The following is a 17,568-nucleotide window of genomic DNA, read 5'->3' as shown; positions in this document are numbered from 1 at the left end:
CCGCATTTCTGTTCAGAACTTGGACACCTTTTCAAGTTGTGCTGGAATGCAGATTTTTAGGGGGAAATGTAATTCTTAGAGGAAAGTAATGTCAAAACAGCTTTCCGAAGGCAGGTGGACAAGTCTTTCCTCCAGATAACTAGCAGTAAGTGTATAAAACTATAAAGGGATGAGAAGTAAGCTTGGCTAATACTTGGACTTAGTATTTCAGAGTTGTTACATGAGTGATCTCTGGAAGTGATGAAATCTTCATTTCCACTACCATTTACTCCTGCAGATAATAGTTTCTTGTCTTTTTTAGAGCAGGCATATAACAACCAATTTATCTTGTTGTCTCTTTTGCCATTTTGGAAATAAAGCTAATAAGTATAGCATAAAATGCATTCCCACATTGTCCCTAGGCTTAGAGGCAAGTATCAGAGCTAAAATTATTGCAGGACCATCAAAGCTGTAAGTAAAGCAAGGACCAGCCTGCTGCAGCATTTAAAGTTTGGATGGAAGTCTGGAGTGGTAGATACTGGGAGCATGAAGAGGTAGTATAGAGCACTGATAAAAAGAACATAGCATAGGCTTGACAGTGAAGAAGTTACAGTCTAGAAACCATCAACAGTACCCTCAGTTAAGTGGAAGTACAAAGGTCCTGCATGCAGCGAGACCTAGACAGGCTGGAGGTTTGGGTAGGGGGGAACTTGATGAGGTTTGACAAGAGCAAGTGTAGAGTCTTGCACCTGGGACCAATAACTGCATGCATCAGTACAGGTTAGGTGATGACCTGCTGTAGAGGAGCTCGAGGAGAAGGACCTGAGGATCCTGATGGAAAACAGGTTGGCCATGAGCCAGCAGTGTGCCCTTGTGGCCATGTTTACTGAGCTACATATTTGATAGGCATCTTACAATAAATATTCTGCTGCCTCGTACCATTCTCACTGCTGAGTTTCTGGAGTCAGTCCTTGTTTTGTTCTGTATCCTTGCTTTGTTGCTTCAGACCATAATTACACTGCATTTTAAAAATCAGAACTAAAAATTGTTCTGACTGAATGTTGGTTTTTTTTGGCCCTCGGATGTGAATATAGTGAGAAGTGGGCTCTTATTTTTCTTTTTTTTTTTTCCCATCGTTCTCAAAATGAGCACTGAAGATGGGAGGTAGGGCAGAATTTAAACTGACTTTATCAGGAACTGGCAATGAAGGTGAGGTTCTTTGTGTTAGACAGCCTAGTCTTATCAGCAATGCAGTCTAGCTTCCTACTCTGTATTTTTAGGAAAACCTGTTAAAATGGAACAGGAACAGCTTGCTTTTTTCCTTACATTGCAAGGAGATAGGGTTAGCTAGTACAAAGCTTTAGTCTTATGGTTGCCTGGAATTTAAGTTCTTGTGCCAAACTATGTGAATACGTTGATTAATACTCCAAAAGTGATCCAGCAAACAAGATGTGCCTTAGTGAAGTTCTGTTATAAATACTACAGGCTAAAATTATTGGTGAACTCCTAATTTAGAGAATCATAGAATGTCTTGGGTTGGAAGAGACCTTAAAAATCATCTTGTTCCAACTTTCCTGCCTTGGACAGGGTTGGCACCCACCCAGGCTGCCCAGGGCCCCATCCAGCCTGGCCTTGAGTGCCTCCCGTAATGGAGCATGTAGTTTCCCTGGGCAACCTGTTACAGTGCCTTATTTCCCCCTAAGATCTAGTCCAATTCTCCCCTCTTAGTTTAAAACTATTTCCACTTGTCCTGTCAATATCAGACAGTATGAAAAGTCCTTCTTCCTCCTGATTATAAGCTCCTTTTAAGTATTAGAAAGCGGCAATGAGGTCTCATCAGAACCCATGCTTCCAGATTATTGCTTATTATCTTATATGTGTCATGCTGTGGTGTCAGATTAAAAACTGCACTTTTTGCAATGGGAAGTATGCTACTCAGTATCCAAGCACTGTACAGAAAGGTTCTCTGTTAGGTTATAAATGAACCCTATAGAAGATTAATCTTGAACTCAGAGGGAAGTACTTTCCAGGAACAAGAAAACCTATTTCTTCTATTTCAGTTAAAGCTCTTAAACAGGGTCAGGGAAGTTCTCTATACAGCAAGTATGCCACAGTGCTTATGAAGTGTCTAAACTTAGACATCTAAGCATGTGCTGAAATATTTTCATCTGAGCATTTGGAAATAATCTCACTATTGAATTTTTTTTTTCTCTGACTTGAGTTCTCAGCATTATATATCATGGACACTGAGTTCTCTGCAAAGTATAATACCATCCATTCATAAATACAATAAAAGCAGTCTGTTTTGGTGAATAACTTGCCAATTCAGGTAATTCATTCATAGAGGTCTCATGAAAGGATTCAAATCGCTAACTTATTTCTCTGTAGAGATGCCAAAGCCCATAGCTTATAGACAAGGTCAAGATGCATGTCACGGTAAAATACGAGGGCTGCTCTGAAAGTAATGCCTCCGATTTTATTATGTTGGGCCATCAGAGTTGGGTGTTGGTTTTAACGGCAGTAGAGGTTGGTTGTTGCAAGAGGGCATCAAGCTCCCTTGCGGGTGTTGCGAACGAGACTCCCTCCATGGTCCAGAACAAAAGACCTTTATTGTAGGTGCTCAGAACCTTTTATACACAACAGTTTTCCTGCTCAGCCAAGACTGCTTACATGTAAGGCTAGGCGCCTTGTGGGTGTTTACATCCGCCTCAAGCTATTGTTGAGCTTTACCACTCATTAGCAATACAACGACCTTCTTTATCCCGTAGTTGAACCTTTGCACCAACGTTCTGTTATGTTTTGTTGCTGTGAGACAGATGGCAGCAGAGGAACTGTTTGACAGTGGTATCTGACATGGAACTGCGTGTGAAGCAAAGGTGCGTCATTGGATGCAGAACCTGCAGTGTACCACAAAGTAACTGCACGTATTACTCAAATTTTTGGTCTTCAAACTATTTCATGTCCGCATACAAGGTTGTTTGTGTCAAGCTGCTTGTCACTCTCAAGAGAAGCATTTAACAGCTGTGAAGTAATGTCATAATTAGGAAGGTAATGAAGGTCAAACTGCAAATCATTGCACAGAGCAGTGTACCCAACTCTAATACCTATTTTTTTTTATAACCTGCTAGTCTTAATGCTTGAAAGATCTTCATACTCTTCCCTTTTTGTCTTATCATTTTAGCTATAATAACAGTAATGAAACACATTCTCTTATTTGTATTTCTTAGTATAGTGTCCAAAATTGATGTTTTAGCTTGATTGGTGGGATCTGGAAATTCAGAGAGAGAACTATTAGCATGTTGAGAAATCCAAGTATTGTGTAAACGTTAACACTGTTCACAGAATCATGGAATGGGTGTATTAAAAAGAACATGGCCAGCAGGTCAAGGAAGGTGATCCTTCTTTGCTGTGCACTGATGAGGCCACATCTGAACTACTGTGTCCAATTCCAGGCTCCTCAGTTCAAGAAAGACAAGAACTTTAAGGAGTCCAGTGGAAGACTACAAAGATGGTGAAGGACGTGGATTATTTCCCTTATCAGAAAAGGCTGAGAAACCTGGGGCTGTTCAGCATGGAGAAGACTGAGAGGGCATCTTACAATGCTCATAAATACTAAAAGGGTAGGCAGCTAGTGAATGAGGCCAGGCTTTTTTCAGTGGAGCCCAGCCACTTTGATGCATAGGACAAGGGGCAACGGGTGCAAATTGGAATTTAGGGAGTTCCACATGAGGAAGAAAATATTTGAGGGTAACAAAGCAATGGCTACCCAGAGAGGTTCTGGAATCTCCTCTGGAAATAGTCAAAGCCTGGCTGGATGCTTTGTTGTGTAACCTACTGTAGGGAACCTGCTTTAGCATGGAGATTGGATTCTGTTGTAGTTTCCATGGAAATAAATGGGAGGCATTACATTTAGAGCAGTCTATGTACATTGGATATATATATTGTACAAACTCAACACTTGTTTTCCATTTCCAGTTGACAAGGATTGATCATACGTTATCCTACTGAGTGATGGAAAGTCAGGCAGTTGTCTTTGCTAACTTTTCAGCTGATATTTGCAAGTTAAAAAGGGACCAAAACTTTTGAAAATCTCCAAAGATGTTAAGTGCTCAGTGTATACTATGCAGGTATAACACGATTATCTCTCACAAACATGATGGACTCTTTCCCTTGAAGTTACTTTCAGATCACTTTTAATGCAGACCATTCTTAATTATCTGTACACCTAATTTTGTTCCATATTAACAAGTGCTAATTGAAAATAATGTGTCAAATAAAAGCCGTGAAACAACCACCACCAACAGCATGCAGTCCTGGATCCTATTTAGCAGTAAGATAAATGACAGTACTCTGTTATTATCCTAGCTGGCCTATTAATATCCTTCCTGTTTATTCTTACCTTCCATCAGTCTGCCATGGATTATTTTCTGCAATTGCATCATATATATTCTGAAAGAAAGCTCCTAGACTTACTCAGAAGAGTCACCTATCCTTTGTACCTTCTTCAGATCAAAATGGAATTCTCCCTATCTGTTTCAGCTACACCATGACCAGCTTTCTTGTTTCAGTTATAACATTAGCACATAGTATGCCTGCAGAGATACTGGTTTTTTGTTGTTTTTTTCTTTCTGATTCTTACTAGCTAGATGTTAATAGATGCTAGCGTAGTAGCACTGATGTATTATATTGTCTTTATTATTAGAATGTACCTTTGAAATTGTATTTCCATTATATTAGATCTCTTTCTTTCCTATTTTTTTTATTTGTCTTGACTTTTTATTCTTCCACACCTATCCTCGCAACAGTCAGAATTAGTTCTGTTAGTTCAACAGAATTGAACAACTTTTCCACTGCCAACAGTGGAAGCAAATGAGTTTCTGAGATGGCAAAATCACAGAATGGTTGAGGATAGAATATATCTGTACAGGATGCTTGTAGAAGATGTCCAGTCCAACAGCCCTGCTCAAAACAAGATCAGTCTGCAGCAGGTTCATCGGGGCCCTTCTGGCTCACAGTCAACTTGGTATCTATTGGGACCCTCAGTTTGTTGGAAAAACCATTTTCCAGCCTCCAGTCTGTTCTGGGTTATTCTTCTTCAGGTGCAGGACTTGACATTTCTTTTTATGGAACATCAGGATGTTCATGTTAGCCTGTTTCTTCATTTTTCAAGCTCCCTCTGAAGGACAGCACAACCAGCTGGTCAATCTACTAATACTCCTGGTTTTGTTTGTGTGCAAACCTGCCAGGTCATTAATGAAGGTATTAAATAATACGGGCCTCAGGATCAGCCCCTGGGAAATGCCGCCTTTACCCATAGCTATGTGTTGCATCTTTGATCACAACCCTCTGAGCCAGGCGGTTCAGCCAGTTTTCAGACCACATCACTGTCTGTTTGTCTAACTTATATTTGAGTTTTAACAGTGAAGATGTCAAGGGACAGCATGAAAGGCCTTGCTTAAAGTCAAGGTAAACAACGTCCAGTGCTCTATTCATATCCATCAAGCTTGTTTTGTTGTAGAATACTGTCAGCTTACTCAAGCATGATGTAAATTTGTGCTGACCCAAGTTTGGACAACTTAATGCTGCTGATATGTCTGGAGAAGGCTTCCTGGAATATTTTCTCCATCATTTTCTTAAAGACTGAGGTGAGGCTGACTGCCCTATCATTCCTTAGATAATCCTCAAAGATAGTATGACATTTGCTTTTGGTAAGTCTTCAGGAATCATTTCCAATTATGACTTTTCAAAGATGATCAAGAACAGCTTTGCAATAACATTGGCTAGCCTCATATGTGTCCCATCAGACCCAATGGACCTGTTTGTTCAAACGTTTCCTAATCTGATCATCTTTCAGATAAGTTTTCCTTATTCCAAATATTGGCATGGGCTTGGGAATCTTGAAAACAAATACTGCCTATAAAGACCAAAGCAAAAAAGTCATTGATTACCTTGGCCTTTTCTGTGTCCTGTCTCCCAGTACCCAATTGGCCAGCAGCGGGCCATTTTCTGTCACCTTTCACTTTCTGTGTACATATTTGCTGCAGATAGGCCTGTAGTAGCCCTTGTTCTTCAAATTCCTTACCTGGTTCTAAAAAAACTGGTTCTAAAAAGTAGTCTTTGGCTTTCTTGACCCTATCTCTTCATGTTTAGACAGTACCTCTGTACCTGCCCTATTTCCACATCTCATGCACTCCTATGTATGTATCATCTTTGCTCAAAGGGGGGAGGAGGGAACCTTTAAATAGTTTCACAATAGTTTTTAGGTATCTTCGAAGATTCCAGTTTGGGTCCAGTTTGGTTATTCTTGCCTGTTGCGTATGGCTGTAAGAAAGAAGTTATTTCAAGTTCCATTTTTTTATGTTGTTTGTCTTCAACATTTCTAAGTTAAAAAGAAAAATATATATATTTTGAAAGTTTGTGGTGAGATACAAGGAGGAACACAAACAAAAAAATAGGATGGCCTGCATGCATTTTTTCTAGAGTAAGAAAGACTGCTCAAAAGAGGATCTGTGAATAAACAATTTGATCTTCTAACAGGAAAGACTTTGTGGATCATCTTATTTTTGCCCAAGTGGGATTGTTGTTTGTGACATTTGAAAACATATCAAATTACAAAATTGATGAGGCAGTATCTTTTCAATCATTCCCTACAGTTTTATGTATTAAAATATAACATAACATAACATAAAACATATTGTCAGGTACTTACTTTATAATAGTTGTTTTTAGTGACTGGCAAAATAAAAACCATCCTGCATGCAGCTGTGATTATAGCCTCATTTGTTTAAGGTAACATGCAAACATAGAAGATGATCCTCTGCAAGATCTTAGCCTTGCAAAAGATGGAGGAGGAAGTGTTTCAAAGAACTGAGACTGACCTATAATATCTAACATAAATATTAAGGGTTTTTTAGCTTACTTTCCTTTTTCATTTCTCAGTTTTAGGTTCTGAGCTGGGTAATAACACATTTTCATGTTTTCAAGCACTGAAGCGAAGAAAGCTATAAACCATCATTTAGAAAAGAATAACTGAAATTTTAACATAAAATGTTTCCTAAAGGAAATGGCCAACCATAAACCCTGACAGTAATGAAGCATTTAGTTTCAGTCCACTTATGCTTGTGCTTGGAAAATTCATTCTGAATTCTTTCTGCACAGGTGTGCTTCCCAGGGCCTTTATGATAGAAAACTTAGCTCTGGCTGCCCAGCTTTGGTAAATAGATCTCACATCAGTGGGGAAAGAGAGAAGTCATCAAGTGTACAAAGCCACTCTGACACTAGTGTGGCTTAGTATCCACATCAATGGCAATATCTTGGTACTCTTTAATGCTTCAGCTCAGAAGTATTAAGCCTTAATTTTATGTGTCTATTTTTGTGACTATAAATCTAAATGGTTAAGTATTTAATGAGGTACTGTCATAGGTATATGGTATATGCAGATGTGCTTCTTGAGCCATATAAATTAATAATCACCTTTCTGTTGCAGTATTTCATAGCTTTCTTTTATTGTCTTTATACATTATGATATATATAGTTCTCAATTTTTCTTCAGCAATTAACATGAGTTCTTCCTACTTGATGTCAAAGTTGCAACAAGAAATTAAATTGCTGTGTGATCTGGGAAAGTTGGAAAAACTTCCTGTTAGCTCACAAGAGAGACAGATGAGTCATTAGGACACAAGCTGTTCTATCTTTTAGGACATAATTCTCTTATCAATTCATTACACATTGTTCATACAAAACAAACAGTGTCCCCAGAATAAGTCTTATTTTATGTTAAAGCTCTTCACGCAGATGGTGTTTGGCAGGCTGTTTGACAAGACAGCCATCCTAATGGCATGACAGCTCTGGAATTCCCGTTGCTTGGGAAAGAGAACTCAGTAACAATCACAGTTCGATGTTGCTCCAGGCATTCTCTTTGTAGATGATAAATGTTGCTACACAGCTGTTTGCCCCATGTGGAGATGCACAGCTGTGCTACACCAGGAAAGGAGCCTATCTCTACAGTGCTATTTCAGTAGCTTGTGCTGCACGCTTTCGCAACTTCCAAGTAAAGCCAGCAGAGGGTACTCTTAAGCTTCCAAGAAGGTGTTACTTTGCTTCATGAGGCCTTTATGTCAAACTGAGTTTTCATACTGAGTGGAAGGGATAGAAATGTCCCTTCTTTAATGGCAATATATGGGCCTGATTACAAATAAGTAAAACTGATGAATAGTTCATATACTTAATACATTTTCTGCACCGTGTTCTTTCCAAAACCACAATCAACTGAGATCTTCTCAACCATATTAAAATAACATGAACTTATAAAAGGGAAATTGCAGCTTGGAAGGGACCTCAGGATGTCTTCTGTCCAACCAGCCATGAGTTATGACCAGCTGTCTCATCTTCTCTTGAAAAATCTCTAAAGATGGAGGTTGCACAATCTTTTTTGACAACTGTCTTCATGATCAAAATGTTTTTCTATATGCTTAGTCTCAGCCAGTATTATTCCAGTTCATGTTTTTTGTCTCTTGCATTGATGCCATACACTGCAGTGAATCCTTGACTCCTGGCTTAGTTCCTATTAATACAGCCTATGAGATTGGTAGCCTTTTCTGCTGCCAAGACACTGCTGGCTTGTGGTCATCTTGCTGCCCACCAGCACCGTCACGCCCTTTTCCACTAAAGAGCTTCTTCCCAGCCTGCAGTTGCCAGCCTAATTGCAAGGAGTTCCTCCTTACTAAGTGCAGGAATGTACAGTGGAGATTTATACATAAATGTACTGCAAACAAAACTGCAAAATTTGATTATGATGTTTTATTTTTCCTTTAAAATATAACACTTGAAGAAAAATTGTCTTTATTTTACATAGCTTACATGTGTCTAGCATGATTTTATATCAAAAAGACGTAGCATAAGTGCACTGTTTGCTACACCGGACAAAATGATACAGACTGCATAATAAGTACAATCTTCCTTTTTAAAGGCTCATAATCTTTTTCTGTAAAACTTGTAACCATCTCATTACTCACTTATACAAACTCAGTTTATTCAAACGAAAAAACAATTTGCTCTCACTGCTTTTCAGTCTTTTCTTCTGTCAGTCAGTTATGTCACCAGTTGTTCCAGTTGCCTCTAGCTGAATGTTTTCTGCAGACGAGAGGCAGAGCAATGTGGTATCCAGAAACATCTGGAAATGCTTTAAGACTTTCTGCTGCCATTTCTGGAGCTCCTGGAATCATCAGAGCACTGAAAGTATTGGGACTTTTTTGATCCAGTTGCAACCTGGTGCCACCTGAAACAGATGTGCTTTAATGGAAGTTGGTTACTTATTAACAACAGAATACCATCATTTTGTAGACCCTTGACTTGACATTACAGCCAGTTAAATTCTACCTCTTTCTTCTAAAAAATCTTATGGAAATATACTGGGACAGTAAAAGAATGGGTGAACGTTGTTGTTTAGAATACCACCTCTCGTATTTAATTTTTTTATGAGCAGATCATTAGGGGAAAGAAAGAGATAGCAAGGAGGGAATTAGGTACTGGAATGTGTATAGACCAGACAGTTAACATTCTTGTTCCTGAAGGAAGGTGAGATCAATCTTTTGCACCTTAAAGTTAGTTTAGTTTTCCAGCCATCACCGCTTTAAATAAGCAATGTTAAAAATTTAACTCTTATTTGTCACTGCTGTGATGACCAAACAGCATGATAAAAATGCTAAAGATAACAATTGCGAGCATCATTTCAGGTTGGCATGAGGGGTATGCGTTGCTTCAAACATAAATTCCTTGTACATGTATTTTATATATGTATACACGCATATGCCTTCTTATCTCACCTGGTTTAGGCACTCTTCAGAAAAAAAGTAAATTCATACAAACATATGCATCTATTTTTATACAAGAATGTGTATGGCACAAGTAGAAAGTATTAAATGCAAACTGAAATACAACTCTTGCCATAAAACCTGTAGTATTTAAGCATAAGTTTAACCAATACGCCGAATCATGGATGTGTGCTTGAGGCTCTACGAGCAATAAAGCATCATTTTAAGGCTGTGGATAACCTCTAGTGTGTCAAATGCAATTAGAATTTAATAAGAGGATTGGCACTGGCACATAGAATTTAAGTAGCACATTGCAGTATTGGACGAGAGAGATCTACATGATGGTTGAAATGCTTCAGTTAGTAGCAAAGATCAACAACATGGCCAAAGATGGAAAAGAGTCACTTGAATTGTACTTGGTTATAAGGGGTTAGAGCTACTGAGCCCTTCTGAGACACTTGGGGGCTCCCCTGACTTTCTGACTGCAGAGTTTGCAGGTTTCACATAGAGGTGAAAACAATTGGTTCATCATTCTTTTCACAGCCGTGTTTCCTCACTCTGGGCTTCTTCCAGTGCACTTATCTTCTTGTTAGTGAAAAGAGTACTCTGGCACACTGCACTTGGAAAGGTGCTGACCCCTGGTCTACATCTCACACTTCCATGGAAAACATCCATGGCTGTTGAATTTAGCGATATCAGAGCATGTGTTCCAAATCCTGTGAACTTATGTCTGCTAACAGCAATTTAAAAAACTGCCAGTTTTCACAGTATTCAATAAACAAGAAAATGTAGTACTTCTGAACAGTTATCTATACAAAAATAGTAAAATATTTACCAGGAAAACCATCACCAAGTTGCAGTACAAATCCCCATTGGCTTGTATTCTTTATTGTAATAACGTTTGAGCTTCCCATAATATGAAGTAAGAACACAGTGTTTTCATGAGTAAGAATTGCAGTACTGGAAAGAAGAAACAACATGAGTTAATGTTCTCTGAATAGCAGGCAAATAGAATTCCATGGGAAATTTCTTTATTTCAGAACTTTAAAATGGTTCCAAGAAATATTCATGCTGTGACAAAATTTCCATTATTTTCTGGGATGGAAGACAGATTTTATCATGGGATCATGGCATTTTGAATTTGTCAGTAAAGGAATAGAAACACTGCTTTTTATCCAAAGTTCATTTGTTTACAAGTACATAGAAAAAGGAAAAAAAAAATTACTTATGCAAACTAAGCTTGGCAATTGTACTTAAATTTTCTGGATAGTCTTAAAAACGTTACAATTCATAGTAGGAGGTTGAAGGAGGAGGTGATTGGGATTCATAAAAATAAGCAGTTTTGTAAAGTGTTGAGCGTCGCAATCTTCTACTGCTGTTGTCCTCTAAATATGCAGTAAATGTAAGGTTTTTACCAAAGCATCTAAACTTCAGATAGATTACACCCAAAATTATTATTTTTAAACCAGTAGGAGAACAAAAATAAAAGATAGATGTAATAACATGTAGAGCACAACATAGAATCTTACGAAAATTAGAAAAGCTCTAAATTTACAAAGAAGACAAAGTCTGTGAAATGGAATGAGAAGACCCTTGCCACAGAGACTGTTTCAGTGTCACACTAACATTTTGCTTTGGTTCTTATGCAGGAGGAACTCTGGAACACATCCCCAAAGCTTTTTGGTTTGTGCCTGTTTAACAGTCAGCAAAGACACACTACTAATGAATTAAAGTGCAGTGGTAGCACACCAAGGTATAAATCAGCTGCATCCTGCAAGAAAACAAAGATGGCTGTGAGTTTTTCCAGTCACTCCCTTGAGGTGCCTTCTTGGAACTGCGGAATGTTCAGATATTACGCCCATAGACAAATCATCATGAAATCATAGAATGGCTTGGATTGGAAAGGGTCTTATAGCCCATCTAGTTCCAACCCCCAGGCACGGGCAGGTTGCCATCCACCAGATCAGGCTTCCCCAGGGCTGCATCCAACCTGGCCTTGACTACATCCAGGGATGGGGTCTTTAAGTAAAATATCCCTGGGCTAGGACAGTCTTGCAAAGTGCTGTCAGGGAGATTTCTATGTCCAGTACTGCTGTAAATTACACCTGTGATCTGGGATCATTTACTTCATTACTATATGCTTTATTCTTGGGGCTGTCTTATACCTGATAGGTTCAGTAGCCTGGAAGACTTGGGGAGTGTGATCTCCACATAAGGAAGGAAGGTATCTCTGTCAACATACGTGGTATATACAGTGCCTTGCTTGAATTTGGAGGCCAGACTCAGAAATGGAAAGCTTTAACCCTGACCATGTATGATGGCAAAACTAAGATGGCATAATGGCCACCCATAGCTGGTGTTGTTCAGCATCCTCATGGTTTCCTGACTTACTGTGGAGAAACTGACAGGACAGTGGAAACCTGGGCCTGAGACAAACACAGGGGCAACTGGTGTAAACCAAGCACCTCTAGTCAAGGCAGTGATCAGTAAGTGTGCCTTTTAGTAGTTCTGTGGAATTCATGTCACCATCAAAATGGGAGAAACACTCAAATGCTTCAAGATGATGAAATAACTACCGGTTTTGAACTGTATTTCATTGCAATTCAAATAAAACTGAGGATTAATGTAGATTTTTGTGCAGACAAGCTGTTGCAATTTTTGGCAAAACTGAATCCAATGTAGAAACTCAGAGAAGAAGTTGCTTTGGATTACATGAGGTTTGGTTGTGTGTTCAGAACCGGCACTGTCTCGTTTAGGGAATCTGCACTTTGCTGTGTTCTCACAGCAGTAATGAAATAGATGTTCAGCAAAAAAATGACAAAATGTGACATGACAGTTGCATACTGTCCCCAGTTCTTTTCTTTAAAAAATAGAGATTTCTGATTCTGCCCACCCCAACACTCCATCCCCCCTTTTTTTTTCCTTAAAAAGGACCAGCCCTAATGAAAAATCGTGTTAGAAGATGGTATTAGTAGCAGGGCAAACTGTTAGTAGCAGGGCAAACTGTTCTTTCTTCTTTTCAAAACCAACTTTCCCTTAAGAGGAACGTGTCAAGAAATGGTAAACTTCATGAAACTTCTTTAGCCTCTCATACTTTCGTAAGCAAGCAATGGATGTCTTGGTGACAAACAATGATTTTGTTGAATACTTGTTTCTGCTAGCAGGAACAATCTGCTAATCTAATAAACATATCAGAATAAAGTTTGTAGATACAAATATTCAAGTTTAAAGTGCAAAATGACTGAGAGTCTGCTGTAGTGAAAGTTACTGAAACTGGACAAAAGTAGTTATTTTCCAGCTGCAAATGTATGTTGAGTTATTTTACTTGGATGACCCTCTCCAGCTTCAAAGTTAGGCACAGACAGTTAGCTGATTAGTAAAGTCAAACACGCACGCAGGCAGGAGAAAGCTCAAGAATCCTTTCCAACTCCAAACTGACTTTCAAAATGACTGCTGATAGTGATTAAGTAATGCTGGAGCTCATTTTTCTGAGTAATTCTTCAGCTTTCCCTACCCCTCCCAACCCCACCTGCTGCATTCCTTCCCACTCCATCTTTGCTTTTATCTCAGCTTCTCTCCTTCCTCTCAGACCACAGCTGTCGTCTTCTTGCTACTTACATTTTTTCCATTCCTGGTCTCATCTTACCTCACTTCTGTCGACATCTAAAGAGATATATCAGCTGCTTTTCTCCAGTAAAACCCTTGATGATTCCCAGAGATTCAATACTGCAGCAGGGATGGGACTAATCAGCACATAACTAGCCTGAATTGCGCAGCTACCCCTGTCATGTTAAGATAGAACCTCAAGTACGGTCTGACCATCCTTTGATCTGAGGGAGTTTTGCCCAGAGCTTCTAACATGTCTGAGACCACAGAATATTGAAAATGTAGTGTTTTTGCCAGTGTTTTGAAGAGAATACCCAGTCACTGGGGATTCCTGTGTATTGGAGTGGCTTTCAGGAGTGAAAAAATAAACAAAAAAAGAAAGGAAAGAAAAAAAGTGGATTTTGTCTGAATGCTGTAGTTGGAGTGTTACAAAATGATTGTGACTGTTTTATTTAGTCTGATCCCCTCACAAAAATCTCAAGCTCCAAAGAAATGCAAGAATCAAAGGAACAGACATTAGCTATGAAATAAAGTATGGCTTTGCTTGCTTGCATGTAAGAAAAATCATAATATCTTTATATACCAAAGTTTCACAGGGGAGTTCTTGCAAACAACAGGGACCAAATGTTAACGATGCCAGGAATTTGGATAATGCTGGTAAATGCATCTCAGGGCCTGCAGGTGCCAAATGCCTGAGAAGCACTCTTCTCCACAGGGCAGGGCTGGGGGAGCTGGAGATCCCTTGGTGTGGAGGCAGACCGCAGTCGGTGCCTCACAGAGGTATGACAAGCTGTTTATTATGACTGCAGACTCTTTATTAGGGCTCAGTGGCAACGAGGAGGGTTGGCAGCCTGTTCGTATGGCTTAACCAAAGTCTGATAGTCTGTTGCGTAAAATTGCAAATAAAAATATTTATGAAATTCTTCTCCAAGTAAAACATAGATAATCATTTTGAACACAAAGACTATTACCCATCAGTGAATAAAATGTTGCTGTCTTGATGATGAATTGCTTATTTTGGATGTGGTGGTGGCATAATATGAAACCGAACTGTTATATCCTGATGAAACTGAGAAAACAGAGTAAGTAGTGCTTAGCAGACAAAATCAGTCCCTCCCTTTTTTGAAATGTATTGTCTTTTGCCTTGCAGGGAAGCTTAATTAGGTCTGAATTAGCAGAAATATCACTGTAATACGTATACAGTGATGGAAATCAAGTCCAGCTGTGCAGTACTGCACATTTTGAATGCACGCTATTGCACACTAAAGGTACAAATGAGGCTAAGATGCAAAAGCACTAGACTCCAGAATCAGCATTATTTTTCCAGGTAGATCTGCATTGCGGTCTCATCAAGCAAAAGAACAGAAAAATATGTCTTTTTTATTGGCAGAGAGAACACCCACAGTCAACAGTCATATTTTATAAACTATATTTTTTTAAATTGGTAAGAAGTTATGCTTGCAGAAGTGTCATGGGACAGAACAATGATAATAAATCCTAAATCCTAAAAAATTTAAATCGATTAAATAGAATGCTGTTTTTCTGAGGGTGAGGGCTTACCATGCAAGGAGTGTATTTTCAGTGTAAGATTCTAGTATTATGCTGTTTAAGTATGTTTATCAATTCAGTAAATTATATTTCCTGCCTAATTATCCATTATCATTCATGAAATAATTTGCTATTCAGTTGTGTAATTCCACAATAATATTGGTCATCGTGAGCAATAGTAATAGATTTTAGGATTGCTGAAAGAATTCTTCGCTCCTCTATCAAACCTCTGATTTTTTTTCTCCCAACTATTCATCTCATATATAGTTTATTCTATAAGCTTTTCTATAATACTTATTTTATTCTATAGTTTATTCTATTATTCTTATAGTTTTTTCCATAAACTAATTGTATAACACTTAGAGTGTGCTGTGCCATAGCTTGCCCACATGGAGCTATCTGTACTGTGAGGGCTGCTTAAAAAAAGTCAACAGATGCTGAACATAAGGTGCTCAGGGATCCTCAGTGTAGATGTGTTGGCTCTAAGTCCATGCTCATGCCCAGCACTGAGCTATGCATTTTGGCTATGGGCTCCCTTAGGTGCAGGAGCACAGGAACCCCAAGTAAGCTTTGTCTGTGGGTAGCAGCTGAGTTTAAGAAATTTTCATCCAGATGTTCAAGAACAAAGCAAATTCAGAATCTGTAGGCAGAGGACTTTGCACGCTCAGCTCTGGTCATCATGCTCTCATGTTGCACGGTTTATGGTGATCTGCCCAATGGCCAGCCAATTATTCTCTTGGCACAGGGCCACCAAAATGGATTTAAAACAAAGGAGCTGCAGGTTAAATTTGTTCCTGAATTAGAAACATAGATTTCAGTAGCAGATATTAGTCTGCTAAATTTGAAGTAACCTCCATGGTATTATAAACCCATGTAGAACTGACTTCGGCCTTTAGTTGAAGCTTATCAGATCAGAAAAGCATATTCCTATTTCCTAGGAACTGGATGGGTTCAGAACTTTCCTGGGTTCAGTGATGCTTATGGGTCTCTTCCAACTCAACTTATTCTATGATCTACTCTCCCTCTCCACTGTTGGAAATTTGGCCTCCTCATTTACTCATGACAAGCTTGACTTTTCATTGTGAGGCCTCTGATGATAAATATGTCAGTCAAAGTCCATAAACAGCCAGTACACACAACTTGCATGTGCATCTTCAATCAGAAATAGATCTATATTACAGAATTGCTCTATTGGTTTTGTTTGAGAATACTTAAAGTAATGAAAGCCATCTGTGAAATACTGGACACTCGCTGCTTATACACAATCAGAACAGGAAATTACTTTCTTCTTAGGATATTTCCTTCCCTTGAACTTACAACTAAGTAAAGCTATGATCAAGACATCAGGCAGCACTTCTGTGTTATGCAGGTGATGGAGCACTGGCACAGGTTGCCCAGAGGCTGTGGAGTCTCCTCCATGGAGATCCTCAGAAGCTGCCTGAACGTGGTCTTGGGCACCCTGCTGTGGTGTCCCTGCGTGGACAAGAGATTGGGCCAGGCAGTCCCTGCCAAACACAGCCATTCTGTGGTTCTCTGATATAAGGTGCCCTCTCAGCGAGACAAGAACTTGGTGAATCCTGGAAACAGAATAAAAGATACTCAATCCTCTCAGACTTCAGAGTAATTAAGCTATGCTGGGAAAGAGCTGTCCATATTCATATAGCTCAGTACTTGACAAGTATTCATTAAACATCAAAATTAAAAATAATAATAAAAAAAAGACAAGTAATTTCTTACAGAATATAGTAGTTCATCAAGCATAGCCCACATAACTGAAGCCACCTGCTTCCATTTCCTCTCTAGGAAAAAAAAAAAAGAAATACCACAGCACATAAAGCACAAAGCAGTGAATGTAACAGATCTTGTTTAACAACGAAATATCCCCTTCTTTTCCACTTTAGATTCAAGCATTTCCATTTGGTATCTTTTGCATGGCTTCTGCTTACTAGACCATACCACAACTACCAGAAATTGGGCCTCCGACTATCTGTGCTGTTGAAGTTGTGTAGATATTGGGTACTTTCCAGGCTTTATATTAATAGAGTTGCATTTTGTTTGGAATCTAATGATGAAAAACGTCACACTTTCTCACTGCAGTGCACAAAATACGCTTTTTTCTTACTCCTGCTGAGAAATGGTGAGAGCTACCACAATGGCTTCCATTTCTCATGGTCTCCAGCTTAGGTACAAATGTAAACACTGATATTAAGTGTTGCCTTACCCTCTGAGTGCCCTTCCAGTTCATGTTGACTTCATCTGTATATTCGCTGAGTAATCAGTAGCTCTGACCTGCAGATGTTGAATCCTTTTATGTGGCCTCTTCTGTTGCTAACACTGAGGAAATGTTTTGGAACTCTACTCTCCTTGCATCCTTCAAAACACTATAAAGAACATTTTTTGTTATGAAATGGGCAGTTGTCACTAATACTATGGCCTCTATCAAGACAGCCCAAATACTTATTTGCAGAAGTGCCAGGTGCTGTTGTTTCACATCATATACATCCCTTGCTTTATGTACTTTTTAATAGTGTACTCCTAACTGCAAATACTTGCTGCACTAATATTTGAAGTCTCTGTCTCACTAAATATCAAGATCTCATTGCTTAGACTCATTGTCTTTTAT

This window comes from Tympanuchus pallidicinctus, unplaced genomic scaffold (genome assembly GCF_026119805.1).
Source record: "Tympanuchus pallidicinctus isolate F22 unplaced genomic scaffold, pur_lepc_1.0 scaffold8, whole genome shotgun sequence".
Classification (NCBI taxonomy): Eukaryota; Metazoa; Chordata; class Aves; order Galliformes; family Phasianidae; genus Tympanuchus; species Tympanuchus pallidicinctus.
This window is presented reverse-complemented; position numbering follows the sequence as displayed.